Here is a 16,728-nt window from a genome sequence, read left to right as displayed (position 1 = left end):
GCGCAGGCAGGCAGGCAGAGAGATGTACAAAGTGCAGCTCTCCCCAGCTACCAGGAATCCCCCAGAGGAACTGTTAGCAGCACAGAGCGGCGCGATCTGCACTCTGTCATTAAGAAGAAGAATGTACAGTCACACTCTCTCTCCCTGCTCATTAACTTCCTTCTGTTTCACAAGGAGAGAGGCTCTTCAATCCGTCTCTGGTCCGCACCCCCACCGGTGACCCAAAAACCCGCACACAGGCCCGAACGCATTTTCTCGGGCCTGTGTGCTCGGGCTCGGAGTGACACTGAGGCGAAGGGTCTGGGTCCGGTCCACTTCGCTGTGCCACGAGGCGCTGCGGGCTTCAGCACAGACGCCACCGCTAAAGTGTACTTCCTTTCAGCCGCCTCCTTCCACGCCAATGTGCTCAAAATCGGGGGAACGAGCCCCGGACGCCCGCTGCCCGGCACTGCCTCGCCAACGCCAGGCCGAGCAGCGAAGTGGCGCAGCGACGGCTCCAACACGTCGGCCAGCGGTGCAAACGGGGCGCCGCGGGGAGCCCATGTGTCAGGGCTGGAGGGGTGTGAAACGATCGCGCCAGACCCTGGGGACGGGGGGGTAACAGACGCCCCCGAAGCTGATCCCGATCTCGAGGCTCCCGCGCACGCTGCTGGGGACAGGCCCAGGTCAGTAGGCCAGCAGACACCCGACTCGGAGCGCCGCGGTTCAGCACTCCCTGGAACGTGTTCGAGACCCACCACGCCACACGGGCGCAGACAATGCAGACATGGACAGGCTGCTGCGCTTGTATGCTAATTACTGTGATTATTTCCTACAGCTGGGAACAGCAGCCAGTGATTCATGCGGTTTCTCCCCTGAAACGGGCGCGGGGCTGCTAACGAGCGTGCCGGAGCGAGGGAGGCGGTGGGGGGGAGCCCCCGGTGCGATTGAGGAGCTTGCCAGCGAGATGAAACGAAATCCTCTTTGAAGAGGACAGAAAAAGAAAGGCTAAATCGAAAAATAAATCACAGCAGCGAGCGGAACCCTCTGATCGCGGAGCGCCGTCACACAGGATCTGCGTGTCCAGCACACGGGCTCTGAACATCAACACGGGCCCCCAGGCCAGCGGTTACAGTCTCCGAGAGAGACGGGAGCAGCAGAGAGAGGGGAAGAGAGAGGGAGAGACAGGAGTAGCAGAGAGGGGAGAAGAGAGGAAGGCAGAGAGGGGGGGAGAGAGGGAGAGACAGGAGTAGCAGAGAGGGGAAGAGAGGGAGAGACAGGAGTAGCAGAGAGGGGAGAAGAGAGAGGGGAAGAGAGGGAGAGACAGGAGTAGCAGAGAGGGGAGAAGAGAGGGAGAGTCAGGAGTAGCAGAGAGAAGGGAGAGAGAGGCAGAGAGAGGGGGAGAGAGGGAGACAGGAGTAGCAGAGAGAAGGGAGAGAGAGACAGAGAGAGGAGAGAGAGACAGGAGATAAGAGGAGAGAAGCAGAGAAGAGAGGGAGAACAGAGGGAGAGAGAGGGGGAAGAGGAAAGAGAAGGACAACAAGAACCGAAGAGGGGGAGACGGGGAGATGTCTGGCAACAGACACTGGACAGGCAGATCTGGCTGTCCAGAGAGGACAGGCTCAGTGACCACAGCCTGGCCATAGAGACTGGACACAGGCAGACCTGGCTGTCCAGAGAGGACAGGAACAGTGACCACAGCCTGGACATAGAAACTGGACACAGGCAGCCCTGGCTGTCCAGAGAGGACAGGCTCAGTGACCACAGCCTGGCCAGAGACTGGACTCAGACAGAGACAGACCTGGCTGTCCAGAAAGAACAGGCTGTGCTCCCACTGCCAGTGGGGAAAAACAGAGACAGAGTTACAGTTTCTGCTGCACTACAAGAAACATTCTGTGATTAGACAAACATTCCTTCCTAAAGTAACAAACCTAATCTGAGATTCCCCACACCTGCCCGAGTCAGAACAGCTCCTGTCCCTCTGGAGAGGAGACTCAGCAGAGCTGCAGCCCAGCGTGCGATCTCCGGGCCCAGCCGAGGGGGACTGGGAGGGAGCCTCTCCACCTGTTTGTTCGACACGTTTGGAAAGGTAACTCCGAGAGCGAGGGAGTGGGAGAGAGACGAACAAAGGAGAAGGTGAGAGAGAGAGAGAGAGAGAGAGAGACATCTCAACCACACTCAACCACATCACAGCACAGATCAAACAGCAATATCTCACACACTGGGACACACACACACAAACACAACATAAACTGGAATGCTACAGAACCTTAAACAGACAATACACACTAGCTGAATATTTGACCAAAATAAAAAATAACAAACAGAAACAGACCCTGACGAAGTACAGGCTCAGTGACCACAACCTGGCCATAGAAACTGGGCGACACAGGCAGACCTGGCTGCCCAGAGAGGACAGGCTGTGCTCCCACTGCCAGCAGGGAGAAATAGAGACAGAGGTGCACTTCCTACTGCACTGTGACAGATACTCTGGGATTAGAGAAACATTCTTCCCAAAATTCAGAAATCTAATCCCAGAGTTCCCACACCTGCCAAAACCACAACAGGTCCCAATCCTACTGGGAGAGGGAGGAGGGAACTCAGTTGATCTGGCAGCCCAGTATGTGATCTCCTGTCACAGCCTGAGGAACAGTGAGTCCGTCTCCCAATAATGCTCCAGCTGCCTACAGTATGTCAATATTATATAATATGTCTTTGTTGTAAATGTCTGTAACATGTCTGTAGATTTTATTTTACTTCTATTTTTTGTTTTGTTCTATGTTAATTTTATTATTTTTATTTGCTTTGGCAACACTGATTGTACCCATCGGTCATGCTAATAAAGCACCTTGAATTGAATTGAATTGAATTGAATTGAGAGAGAGAGAGAGAGAGAGAACATGCACTGTGCAAACGAGGCGCGAGGCCGATTGAAAAGCAGAAGAGAGAGCGGAGGAACGAGAAGTGATAGATACCACGGCAGCAGGCGTCATCAGAAGAGCCGCCAAGCGCCCCAGCCCCGCAGCCACTCACTCGCCCACCAACACGCAGCTCAGCCCCGCAGGGCCGGCAGAGTCACTGCCCACTGGTTAACGAACGGGCAAGTCACTCATCCAACTCAGCGCCGCGCCGGAGAGCCACCAGCCTCGTGCTTTTCGTTACACGCCGAGCTCTTAATCGCCTCATGGCACTGGTTGCTTTCTTAATTGGGCCACTTCAAATCTGTCCCGTCCCCCCCCCAGCTGCTCTTCAGATGCACAGATTCCCACAGCCCACCCCCCAAAAGAGATACAGGAGCGGCTCTGGCTGGCCCGCCGGCCCTCCTGCTCCCCGCAGCCTGCCTTCCCTCTGACCTCCGACCTCTGACCCCACACCCCCATACGGGGTGTGGCTCCTGGGGGACTATGGCGGGAGGGTCAGCCCGTGCACACGACACTCAGCACCTCGACTTCGGTCCCTCACCGGCGTCCTGGGGCTTCTTCTGGGGGGGGTCTATGAGATTCGATACCCCGACTTCTCCCAAGAACACCCTCGGATCAGCTCCAGATGGGCCGAACACCCCCCCCCCCCCCGCCCCCTCGCTTGTAACTCTCCGGGATTCTGTTCCCGGCGGCACAGGGAAACGGGTCCGACTCCCGCTGGATCTCTCCGGGCCTGGACAGATGAGACAGCTTGGTCCCAGGGCCGCGAGCGAGACAAGGGTCCGAGTGTGACCGCCGCGGTTCCGCGCGGGCTCGTGCCCCCCGCCGCCCGTTCCGGCCCCCACACCTGGGGCGCGAACCCAGGTCTCCGGCGTAACGCCACAGGGAGCCAGCCGCCTGAGCTGAAGGAGACCCCCCCCAGCCCGGGCTGGCGGTCCCTCCCGCCTGATCCGCGGGTCGCTGGCTACCAGACGGGCCGGGCCGAGCCGCCCCCTCGCTCACAGCCCGTCTGCTCCCCCGATGCGAAGGGGCTCGATCCGCTCCGGGCCCGTCAGTCCACCACAGCGGGTCCGGCTCCACACCCGTCTCCGGCGGCCCCCCATCCTGAGCCCAGATCCCGGCCGGACCCTCGGGGGCATCGAGCAGAATCGACCCAGCGGGTTTCTTCAGAACCGCCAGTGGAACACACGCTTAAAACCGGGAACAGGAGGCGCTGCTGTACACTAAGGGGTGTAGGAGGGGGGGACGAGCTGCTTAGCCTTGCTGCTGAAGCTGACGCCCTGGCGCTGATCAGGAAACAGCTGGACGAGATCCTGGGTCCGAGTAACGACTTGGCCAGCTGGGCAGAGCAGCTGCTCTCGGCTGGGTCCCCTCCCGTGTCCAGCGCGTGTGTCCCTGGTGCTCCTTGTGCCCCCCATACCCCGAGACAGCCCGGAGCCCGAGGGACATGACACGGGTCAGAGGGCTGTGCTGCTCCGGTCCGGCCCGGTCCGTGCGCTTCCCTGTGTGCAGGGAAAGAGCCTCTGGACCTCCAGCGGACTGGACACAGCTGGACTGAACTGGACCGGTGGGACAGAGCCCAGCCCACTGCAGAAACAGCAAGCAGGGGAAACAGATTCCCCCCCCCGGACAGAGAGCCTTTAACTGAGGTCCGTCGGGGCGCGCCGGTGAAAACGCAAACAAAAACAAAACAAAAATCCGATCTGGGAGTGAACCCAGGCCTGGAGCGGGACAGCCCGTCTCTGCTGAACAGAAACGTTGAGACAGGACGGCCCACACGCAGAGCTGCTCAGCTTCCCGAGAGATGGAAGTTGACGGACCGTCCACGAGTGCCTGTATCTCCCCCCACCTCTTCAACACCCTCGTGGGGTGACAACACACCTGCCCCGCGGGTGGACGGGGGAGCCCGGCAGGGGTCGCCCTCTCCGTTCACGGCGACCCCCACAGGTTATGTCCGAGCCGGGCGGGCGGGCGGCCGGCCGCGCCCCTGCCCCTGCCCCAGGACGCGCGCAGCTGGGACCCTCGCCCTGCCCTCTCGCCGGCGCACAGACCAACCCCCCCCGGTCCCCCTCTCAGCGCGAGCGCGCACACGGCACCGCTCGCCAGACCCCCCAAAACGCGCTCAAGTACAGAAATCCGAAACGGGACCGAAACAGCGAGAGAGCCGGGCGGCTAACAGCTCGTTTATACCGATGACCAACTCCTGCACCCGCATCATCATCATCATCATCATCAGCATGATTCACCCCGTCATTAGCCCTGTTGTTCCCCGGACAGCTGGCTTCAAGACACTGATCCGCAGGAGGGCACGACGACGCCAACGTGTGAACTCGCCCGCTCGCTCGCTCTGGAAAGCACCCAGTCGCTCCCAGTTACGAGCCCGGGGTCGTCGCCCGTGTGTCGTATTTGTACCCTGATCTCCGCCTGCTGTGGGTATTCGCTAGCAAGACGCGGTTTGGGTCTCTCCGCGGCTGCGTGCGCCCCGGAGCCGGGGTCGGGGATGAGGAGAACAGCCCGGGGTCGTCCTCATTAACACGCCTTTCAGTCACGCCTTTCAATCTCACCTCCGAGGCTGACCCCACAAGCCCCTCTTCCAGGGGTCACTGAAGTGCGTGCTCATTCCGCGGCGCAGGGCGAGACAGCCGGACCGCCACGCATTGTGCTCGGGTGCCCAGCGAGGGACAGGTAACCCCCACCCGGACTCGGGACCGACAGGCGCGCACAGAGGTGGACAGAAGTTAAACCGCTCACCTACTTCATTCACAAGACGGGTGCTTCATCCTATTGCGCTCTGTCGCACGTCTCTGAGCGGCGGAGTGATCAGGGCGACGCTGGAAAGCGAAATAAAAGAAGAGGGGCGAATCGCAGCCAGTGCCTGCTCCCATTATCCGCCTGCTACATTGTTCGGCACTGGCCGAGACTGGGCGGAGGGTGGGCGGGGCCTCTTGGGGGAGTGGGCGGGGCAGGCCCTCTCCCAGCCGCCTCTCCATCCCGCAGCGGCCGAAAGCCTCCACCGAAGCCCCGCCCCCAGAAGCGGAGGGGTGGGCGCGGCCCTGTACGCAACAACCAATGAGCTCTGTACAACCAGCTGGAAGTCGTTAATTATTCATAACCCCGCGGCCCGCCTTCCTAATTGTCATTCACCCCCTCCCCACCCACCTCGCGCCGCAGCTGGAGATAACAGATGGGCTTGGGGCGCGCGCCTGCCTGCCACCTTGTACCGATTCTACCATCGAAATACACCAATAATAATACAATAATAATAAAATAATAATAACGCGTGTGCTTCGCTCAAGACTCGGTAGTGTTGGCACTCTTAACCGAACCCAAGTAGAAACCGTCGAAGACTACACTCCTTAAAACGCTTAACATTTTAATAAGAACATCAAAAACTTACAAAAAACACGCGCTAAGGGGATGTCGCATCTAATCTTGGCGAAAGGCGGTTATTTATATCTAGGAGAATTAACAAACGACTTTAAAGCTGGGCTGCTAAACTGACATTTCCCCGACATTCCTCTTGTTTTTAATCGCCTCAAATCTAATCAAATATTGCAACAAAAATAAATGCAAAAGGGGTTCCTGGCAGAGTTCCAGCGTTACAGTATACACACATTTCTTTCTTAAATCGGCAGCCAGTAAGTGAGTCAGTAATTTGTCAGGGCTGTGAGAAACGTTCCCCAGGTGATCAATTATCTCAGATCACCTATTTCGCGCAGTTTCAGTAGCGACTACCACAACACTTCACTTTGCACGACTCTCCTCAAGGTCTCGTTATAACTCCTATAATTAAACCCCACACCCCTCCCCCCTTCGAAAGGTGCGAATCTGTTTTAAAAGGATTAAGGCGTTCTAATTAAATACCTTCAAACTTAACAGGTCTAAACTACCGTGAAGGAAGATGGGGGTGTTGGGGAATCAGGCTGAAGAGAATCGTCCCCACGCCAGGGCAGGCTGGAGGGGACACTGCCTGGATGAGCCAGAGAGATGGGAGATGGGAGATGGGAGATGGGAGATGGGAGATGGGAGATGGGAGATGGGAGATGGGAGAGCAGCACAGGCCCAGAGCAGGAGCTTCAGCCCGACGCCCAGCTGACCGATTCCAGAGAACTGGGGGAGAGGAGAGGGTGTGGGAGAGGAAGAGGAAGAGGGGGGAGTGTAAGGCAGGAGTGAGAGGAAGATGAAGAGGGTGGAGTGTGAGGCAGGAGTGAGAGGTAGAGGGGGGTGTGGGTGTGCGATACTCCATGAAGACTGACTGATTTCACATGAACAACAAAGAGACAGGATTTGGTGAGAAACGGACCGAGGGAGGCAGAGGAAGGAGAGAGTGAGGCAGAGGAAGGAGAGAGGGAGGCAGGCCCGTGGTGATAAAGGCTCTCCAGCGCCACTGAAACCCAGAAACAGCAGATTCCCTCGCAGCTGATAAGAGCACCGGCAGGGCTGACTCAGGCCTTCCACTGCCGACACAAAGTTTCACAACAGCCCAGAACACCCTGCTCCTGCCCCCCCGCGAGCAGCGCCAGGAGACGCCCCCAGCCAAGAGCAGGGAAAAACACCATCGCCTCGGATCCCGACCAAGGTCGGAGCGTGGGGCCGCGGGCTGCCCCTGCAAGACAGCGTGACCGGACAGGACTGTGTTTCACTTCCTCTCTGTGACTCCGGCCAGGCCGGACAGCAGTCACTGGTTACTGGCCAGGACGAACACTGGTCACTGGCCAGGCCGGACAGCCCCCCCTGGGGCCCCGGTCACTGGCCAGACCGGACACTGGTCACTTGTCACTGGCCAGACTGGCCAGCCGCCCCGGGGCCCCAGTCTCCGGACAGCCGCCGGTGATCTCCCTGGCGCCCCCACCATGACGCTCGGCTGAGCGCACAGGCAGTTACTGGAATGCAAACAAGGGACAGAACCGGTTTTTCCGCCCCCAGCCAGGAACAGGGCGCTGGGAAGAGGAACGCGGGCGGCCGGCTTGTGTTTCGCGTGCGTGTTTAATAAACGGTTTGGAACAGCACACCTGCTCCTCACCAGCTCCCTGGCGCTGGCGCGCGACCCCCGCCCCCGCCCACAGGCCCCCCCGCAGCTGCCAGGGGGAACCGGCCTGCAGGCAGCGCTGAGGAGAAACCCAGGCCTGACCCGGGAGGGCACTGCGGGGAAAGAGAACGTTTCCGAGTGGTCCTGAGCACCATGGCCAGGTCTCCCTCTCTCTCTCCTTCACTTCCCGGCCCCCCCAGACCCCCCTCCCCCTCGCGATGCTCCACGGGCGCGATGGAAAGAGTGACCAAGAGCATCGCTCCGAGTGTGTGTGTGTGACAGAGAGAGCGCCCGCGTGTGTGTGTGTGTGTGTGTGTGTGTGTGTGTGTGTGTGTGTGTGTGACAGAGAGAGCGCCCGCGTGTGTGTGTGTGTGTGTGTGTGTGTGTGTGTGTGAGACAGAGAGAGCGCCCGCGTGCGTGCGTGTGTGTGCGTGTGCGTGTGTGAGACAGAGAGAGCGCCCGCGTGCGTGCGTGCGTGTGCGTGCGTGCGTGCGTGCGTGCGTGCGTGTGTGTGTGAGTGAGAGACAGAGAGAGCGCCCGCGTGCGTGTGTGTGTGTGTGTGTGAGTGAGAGACAGAGAGAGCGCCCGCGTGCGTGCGTGCGTGCGTGCGTGTGTGTGTGTGTGGGCTGCGGTGCCACAGTGCCGAGTCGCGCGCCGCTCTTTCCTGCCAACGCTGTCCCACATTCCACAGCCCCCAGAGGCTCCCTGCCCTCCGCACAGGGCTGGACCCCAGCCGGGCCGCGCGCCCCCCCGGAGCGCCCCTCTGCACATCAAAGGCAGCGCCTCTGTGCTGCGGCGGAAGCCGGGCGACCCCCTCGCCGTCCCAGAAAGCCCCCTTTGTGTCGTCAATGGCTCCACTGTGGCCCCGGCCGACCTCTGACCCCCCTGGCCGCAGCCCAGTTTCCAGCGCGTGAAGACGCCCAACAATGCGCCCTTCTCCACGTCCGGAGATCGGCCGCTGGCCTCTGGACGCCCTCCCGCGCTGGGCTGAAGGGGCGTCTAGATGTGGGGTTTTAGTTATTTGTTTTGAATGATGGGTCACGCTTCTAGAGTCATGTCACCTACTGTAAGCTGCTCGCCAGTTCACACCAGCTCCTACATTTCCTCTGGACCTGCTGTGACTTTGGGGTGTCCCGTCAGCGCGGTTTCTGCCGACATGAACAGACTGCTCTCACGACAAGCAGCTCCGCCCGAAATAGCTTCTGTAGAAGCTCTCGCACATTCCCGCACACACACACACTCACACACGTTTAGAGCAGTAAACACAGTGCAGCCCGACTCCAGGGCGAATTATCATGTCTCACAGGTGCCGATGGCGTAAGACAGCTGTGTGCACAGGGTACCAATTATACCGCCGCTGCCTTCTCTGACACTCGCTATTACACAGCCTGTAATCTGCGCTGGAACCCCAGCGCTCGGAGAGAGAGAGAGAGGAACAGAGTTAGGGAGAGCAGTGAAGTATTGGCTGCTGGTATAAAGCAGCGACCAGAACTTCTGTCACCAAAAAGGGCCCTGCTGAGCCCAGAGCTGAGCCCCCTCAGCCAGCTGGTCCTGAAGCTCACAGCACCGAGCCACACAGACACCAACCAGCCACAGGACAGCTCTGTGGACACAGCACAGGTCAGAGCCAGCCACATCACAACTCAGATCAAACAACACGACCTCACCCGCCGGAGGACACACCAGAACAGTACAAACTGGAACGGTACTGGGAACAGACAGCCTGGACACAGAGGGACCTGGCTCAGTGTCCACAGCCTGGACATAGACACTGGACACAGGCAGACCTGGCTGCCCAGAGAGGACAGGCTCAGTGTCCACAGCCTGGACATAGACACTGGAGACAGGCAGACCTGGCTGCCCAGAGAGGACAGGCTCAGTGTCCACAGCCTGGACATAGACACTGGACACAGGCAGACCTGGCTGCCCAGAGAGGACAGGCTCAGTGTCCACAGCCTGGAAATAGACACTGGACACAGGCAGACCTGGCTGCCCAGAGAGGACAGGCTCAGTGTCCACAGCCTGGACATAGACACTGGACACAGGCAGACCTGGCTGCCCAGAGAGGACAGGCTGTGCTCCCCCTGCCAGCAGGGAGAAACAGAGCCAGAGATGCACTTTCAGCTGCCTTGTGAGAAATACTCTGGGATCAGACAAACATTCTTCCCTAAAATATGGAATCTAATTCTCACACCTGCCAGAATCAGAACATCTTCCTGTCCTCCTGGGAGAGGAAACTCAATAGAGATGATCTCCTGTCACAGCCTGAGAAACCGAGAGCCAGCCTCTCACACAGTGTTTTTGTTCTTGTTGCAAGTGTCCAATAATGATATGTTTTTTTGTAAATGTTTTGCTAATTGTTACCGCTTTGGCAACACTCGCTCGTTGGTCATGCCAGCACAGCCCTCGAACTCGAGAGGGAGAGGGGGGGTGGGATCGGGAGGGGGAGAGAGTGCTGGAAAGCGAGGGAAGGAGACAAAGGGAGGGAGGGAGGCAGAGGAAGGGAAGCGAGAGAGAAAGGCAAAGCAGACAGAGGAAGAGAGATGAGCGAATTCCAGCACACAGCAGCGTATTGTTCCTGACGGGAACACACTGCAGGGCTTCGGGGAGGAAAAGCATGAAGTGCACGGACTGTACAGGTCAATCAGGACAGCACGGCGCACGCCACTCCTCCACACCGGGGGGACGAGCGCATCCTGTGACCTGTGCTGGCTCCCGCCTAACTGGATAATTACTGAGCCTGGGGCAGATTTAATTAACCACTTAATATACAGCACGGGGCCGGAGAGAGAGGCAGGGAGAGATGTTAACTGTTAATGCATCTGCGTGGGTTTTTTAAGCCACTGAAGTGCTTCAGCAGCACTGGGCCTCTGGGCCTCCGTCACGACAGCGAAACAAAGGAAGAACACGATCTTCCACAGGCAAGCTCGTCTTCAGGGTGCGAAACATCGGGTCGCCCTGAAACGCCACACCGCAACACGCCGTGGGCTTTCCCTACTCCGGCCAGCGCGTTCTCTCGTGTGGGAACTTCAGTCTGGCCAGAAACACACTTGCCGGATCTGTTTGAGGACATGAAGCAACAAGAACAAGCGGTCTAAAAGAACAGGCTACCAGCTGGACCAGATACTTTCACAGCCCGGTCCTGCCACAGCCAGCAGGCTGAACTTTAACCCTGAAAGGCGGCAGACGCCTGCTCCACCCGGAGTTCCACAGAAACGCCCCGGGGCTCCACGGAAACTGGCCAGACAAGGTATCCGACCAGCCCTGGGCACTCCCCGATGATCACACAGCCCACAGTCCGCAGTCCAGCGGGCCCAGACCCCTGACAGGTGCCCACCTGGCCAGCTGGCACAGAAGCCTCTGTGAGCTGAGCAGCCATGACGTCCAGCTGAAACAGCGGGCACACACCTCACGAGCTGGACCGGTCCAGAACCCCGCCCAGAGGTGCGAGCTGGACCGGTCCAGAACAGGGTGCTGCCAAGGTACAGGCTCTGTGAACCGGGCTGGGAGGTGGACACAGGCTGGCCAGGACTCCCAGAGACCCCTGCCCAGGACAGACACACAGCTGCACACACCAGCCCAAGCACATCCACTTCCATGCCCTAGAGACAGGTTCTGCCAGCAGAACTGCGCTGAGATGTCTACCTTGTCCTGATAACGCCAGTGTTCAAGGATCTCACTGGTCTCTGGTTCGTCTGCTCACCCCCTGTGCACTGACAGATCACAGCTGCAGGCCAGTGCCTTCAGTCCTGTCCACTCAGTCCCCCTCTTATGAAAGACAGGGAGACGGTAATGTGTCAGGAAAGGCACCGTCTGTTCAATTTTAGGGCTTTGGCGACACTAATTAATCAGTCAGGCCAATAAAGAGCTTTGCCTCTGAGAGAGGAGGTGGGTGGGAGAGATTACTGCACTGCTTATATCAATATCAATGGGGGTTACCGGACCACTTCAAATAGGGGTGGGCAACAATGTTTCTTTATACTGGGGCGTAGGGCCTCAGTACTGGGAGACAGGCATCACAGTGCAATTCAGACAAGTGCTGCGCTCCCTAAGAAGAAAGCTGGGGTGTTGTCACATTGCGTGCAGTTCATGAGAAGCTCCATCAATACTTTTATTGTCCAGCACATGAAGCAGACACAAGGAGGGGAGGGAGAGAGAGACGGGCAGAGGGAGTGTTTGCGAACGCTATGCTCTCCCAGAGTTCCCCGTGTTTGCTCTGCCAGGCGGCCGGAATGCGTGAGGGAAGAGGGGCGAGACGAGAGCTCCGTGTTGACAGAGAAAACACCACAAGGGCAAACACTCCCCGAGGAAGAGAGCCGGACAGGAGAGAGAGAGAGAGGGGGGAGGAGGGAAACAAAAGAGGTGAGCAGGACCAGGAGAACACAATAGGGAGGGTAAACAGGCTTGCTCTGACAGCGCCGCTGAGAGAGGAGTGACCCGGATATTGTCGACCAAGAGTGATCCGATTCTGCCTGAACAGTGCATGGACACCAGAGACTCCCCTGTCGCACTAAAATCATCCAATCCAGGTTTCACTGCCAGCTGCACACTCTTCTGCACAAGCCCACACGCACACCCTGCTGCACGTTTCAGTTTTGTTACCTTATTCTTAGTCAATCTGCTCTTTCACTTCTCCCATGACCTGAAAATACTAAGCACATTATATCTGCTTTCAGAGCTTGTCAGCGCAGTGTGTACAGGAGGCCAGCACCTCAGCACACACACCCTGAAACGGATCGAAGATGCGCTGGAGTAGGAATCGGACCAGTCTCCCAGACAAAAACCCTGGACTGGAGCTGGGAATCTGCCAGGGTCCTGCAGCTCCAGTCCTGGAGGCCGACTGGTCCTTTCCAGGTTTTTTCTCCAGCAGAGCTCAATCAGTGAGCGTGCTCCCCAGGACACCCTCGACTGCCCTGCTCAAGCCCCAGCTGTAGCCCTGCAGACCGGCGCTTAGCTGCTCCTCTGCAGGCTGAGCCCCTCTGTCTGGGGGCTGCTCCCTAATCCGGCTGTGTGGCAGTAACACTCTTTTTCACAGCTCTAATCCGAAAGGATCAGCCGAGAAACCCGAGCCCATTCGACCCACAGCAGCCTCCTCCTGACAGACTCGCACCGCCTGCTGCGGTCCTGCTTTCATCTTCACCGTCCTGCTGAATACAGACTTGCGTCTAAGTGCGCCCAACCCCGGCGCGTGCAGAGCAAACGGCCCTTGATCGGCCCGCATTCTGGGGCACGGTAGACCTGATGAAGTCTCCATGATAGTCTGAATCAGAGATGACACTAACCTGATTAAACATCAACACAAAGACGTAAGATGTGCTCGGATCACATGATTAGCAAAATGACCGAGCAGTAAATATCCTCGATTCAGTCCTCTGCACGCAGTGATGTCGTCTTCTTGTTTCCCGTAACCTGGCAAATCCAAACGGTCTTTTCCAGCCATTCCGTCACGGATCGGCTTGTATGCCGGGGATCGTGGTCTTGCTGGATGACCCATTTTCTGCTCGGCTTTCAGAGGATGAATGGAGGCCCTGATATCCTCCTCTCTGTTCACTGACACAACGTTGAATTCATGCTTCTGTCAGGGATGGCAGGCTGCCAAGGTCCCAAACCAGCAGATACTCCCAGCACCGCGCTTGGCACTCAGGGTCTTGCTCTTGCAGGGCAGCGTCTGCTTTGCGCTACACAAACCACACAAGATGCTTCTCATTGTGGTCAAAGTGTTACTTTGGGATCAGGCCAGGGGGTCTGGTGGGGCGTCCAGGTGCTCTTTGGTGAAGCCGAGACCGGCCGGATCGTTCTTCCAGTCCTCTCGCGGCGGTGGAGGTGTGAAAACTGTCATTAGCGGTCTGCAGGTCCTTAGATGGGACTTCCCGGATGACTGCCTGGGCTGCTCTTGGGGAGATCTCAACAGTACAACCCGTCCTGTGGTCTCGGATATTTCCCATTAGCAGACTGTTTGTCTGACAGCGGATAGATGGAGCCTCTTACGTGTCTCCATGGTTTTGTAACCATTTCCAGACGGCCGAGCATCAGCTACTGCTTTTCCCGAGGTCCTGTCGAAATCTCTTGATCAGGGCGAGACAAGTGTCCACCAGCCTGCATGGAGAAGCCCAGGCTGCCCAGACGCAGTCCCTGTGTACCTGTTACCCGATTCCTTAACCACCTGATCCTCCTCTCTAGTAAACTTGAAGGAACACTTATTATTTGATATACGCTGCTTCTTAATTCTTCGTTTTTTCTACTTCATATAAAAGACCATTGCATTGGTAAATAGAAAGAAACTTGAGGTTATTTAAGAAAAGATCAGTTCCGTTTCAACAAGACTGTAAGACGCTCTAATTGATATAATTACACTGGAGATACACCATCATGTTCTCTCCACTGCAGACTTCCTTCCCAGCCGCAGGCTCTTGTACAAACTGTGCCGACAGTGGAAAAACGGCACATTGAGCTCAGTGTGCTTTAGCTTCACGCAGGTAAGCACATGCACTCACACAGCCAACGAGCACGGAATTAACTGCCACTGCTGGATCATCGGAAAACCAGGAGTGCAACAGGAACAGATCCCTCTTCCTCTGATACTCTCACAAGAGGACCCTAGTCTAGAATGAGCTCTCCTGCCCGAAAGGAAACAGGGTGGAAAAAGCTTGTAATGCCTCTCCCCTCTCTCCTGTCTGCCGGTGTAGACTGGTGTGACCAGTGTGTCAGGACAGCGCTGTACACATTTGCATTCTCCAGCGCAGACAAGGCAGAGTTTTGCATACCTGTGTGCAGGTGGAAGCACACCAGAGAGCACACACACTGCTTGACAGTGAGGCACAGCAGCACCTCTCATCGAGTCCCCACCTATTTTTATTTCCTGTTCCCTTCGACACACACACACACACACACACACACTGCAGGGTGCAGCCAGCTGCAGTAAATGTACACAGTTCTATCAACCTTCTCTCTACGGCAGCACAGCCTCGCTGCCACCACTGACAGCAACAGGAACCAACACGAAATCAGGACTGGGATTCCAGCCGGTGGCCACAGGTGCCTCTGTGGTCACTGACCTTAAATGGCCCCTGTGGCGGGTGTGCTCATCAGATAACGGCGCTGAAAGGAAGAAAGGCAGATCTCCCTCAACTGCACACCAAAGTCAGACAGAGTGAGATAAACCAGCGGGAGTGAGTCTCTGGTGTGTGCCAGTCAGAAACACTGTCCCAGGAGAGTACTGCTGGGCACTGAAGACACTGGCAGTGAGTGAAGCTGATGTTTGCCTTGGGGAGGATGTCCTGACAGAAGGTGGTGGGGCGGAGCGCTGGCTCTGTGGCTCAGGATCTGCGCCCGTGGCTGGAAGGTTGGCGGTTCAAATCCCTTGGCCGGCAGAGGAATCCTACTTCCCTGGGCCCCTGAGCAAGGCCCTTCGCCCCAACTGCTCCAGGGGTGCTGTACAACAGCTGACCCTGCGCTCTGACCCCCAGCTTCTCTCTCCCTGTCTGTGTGTCTTGTGGAGAGCAAGCTGGGGTCTGCGAAAAAAGACGAATTCCTGATGCGAGAAATTGTATAGGGCCGATAAAGTGATCTTATCTGCTCGCTCTGCTTAAAAGAAACCAGGGCTCAGTTTTAAGAGCTGTGGGACACCAGAAGCGACCAAATTTTGCTCAGCGATTGAACATTAATCATAAACTAGCTCTGGCTCCTGGCAACTGCATGGGCCGCACCATGACGAGACTCCTCGACGTTACGATGCAGGTTCCATCGCAGGCTTCTCGTTGCCAGGCAACCGCACAAACACTGGGACTCCCGCTTCCCGAAATGGCTATTCGCTACCAGATTTGGCAGAGGAGCAGCAAACAACCGCTGCCGCCCCAGGAATGTCAATTTCTTGCCCTGCACAGACCCTCTTGCTGTGACGCACAGCAACACAAACGCGCACCCCTTCAGGTCTGATCAGGCTCCCCAACACAAACAGAACCCCCCCTGCGGTGCCCTGGCCCACACACCCTGGCCGCTGAGGACGCTGGGTACCCCGAGCAGGAGACGCAGGCGGTAGACGCGCGGGGGGGGGGGGAGCGAGCGAGCGAGTGGGTCGGCAATGGGGCAGCCCCTGTCCGCACGCCAGTCTGCCCCTCTCCCTCCCCCAGATCAGCCGGCTCGGCTCCTCCGACACGCCTCGCTTCACTTCCTGCTCGCCTCGCCTGCTTTGAAACCGGCTGGGCCAGCGACCGGAGAAGACAGGGGGCACAGGGGCCGTGCACCAGGTCCGAGGCGCAAGAGACACGAGGGAGCAGGCTGGGAAAGGCGGCAGGAGCAGCTGGGACTCTGGGTTGACTCGTTCGCCTGCGCTGGGAGAGGAGTGAGTGATGGTGACGAGCAACAGCGCACCCTGCTGGCCTGGGGAGGGAAGGGGGCCTGAGGACATGGCCGCCACACGCAGTTCTGACTGGCCTCCTCTCCAACATTCAGAGAAACAGCTGAGCGGGGGTTCACCGTGAGGGTCGGGGTCCAGGAACGAGCATCAGGGTTCGTTTTCAGACTCGAACCAGTGCTTTTCTGACAGCTAGGGCTAAGGTGGGGCACGTGCACAAAGAGGAGCTGATGCAGCACGGGAGGAGGAGGAGGAGGAGGGAGATCCACAGAGGACAATGGTGGGGTTTTTCATCCAGAAGGCAGCGTTCCAGAACGCAGGGCGCTGTGTCATCGGAATGTGACCTCACCGTGCCAGCGACGTCACCGCGGGTCAGAAGGCCGGGACAGGCTGGCACCGACAGCCGCCGCGCGGGGTCACCCCCGCAGGGCCAGCAGGCAGGGCGA

General features: G+C 58.0%; 1 protein-coding gene across 1 annotated transcript in view; it reads right to left on the bottom strand.

Moving 5' to 3' along the window:
- plxnb3 (plexin B3) overlaps positions 1-5,814 on the bottom strand; it is a 34,525-nt gene extending 28,711 nt beyond the window's left edge. Inside the window, exon 1 of the mRNA XM_069184055.1 lies at positions 5,656-5,814. The gene's annotated coding sequence lies outside the window, so the exon portion shown is untranslated. The remainder of the gene's footprint in view (positions 1-5,655) is intronic.
- Between the last annotated feature and the right edge of the window lie 10,914 nt (positions 5,815-16,728).

The sequence above is a fragment of the Lepisosteus oculatus genome, chromosome 2 (genome assembly GCF_040954835.1).
Source record: "Lepisosteus oculatus isolate fLepOcu1 chromosome 2, fLepOcu1.hap2, whole genome shotgun sequence".
Lineage (NCBI taxonomy): Eukaryota > Metazoa > Chordata > Actinopteri > Semionotiformes > Lepisosteidae > Lepisosteus > Lepisosteus oculatus.
This window is presented reverse-complemented; position numbering and strand designations above follow the sequence as displayed.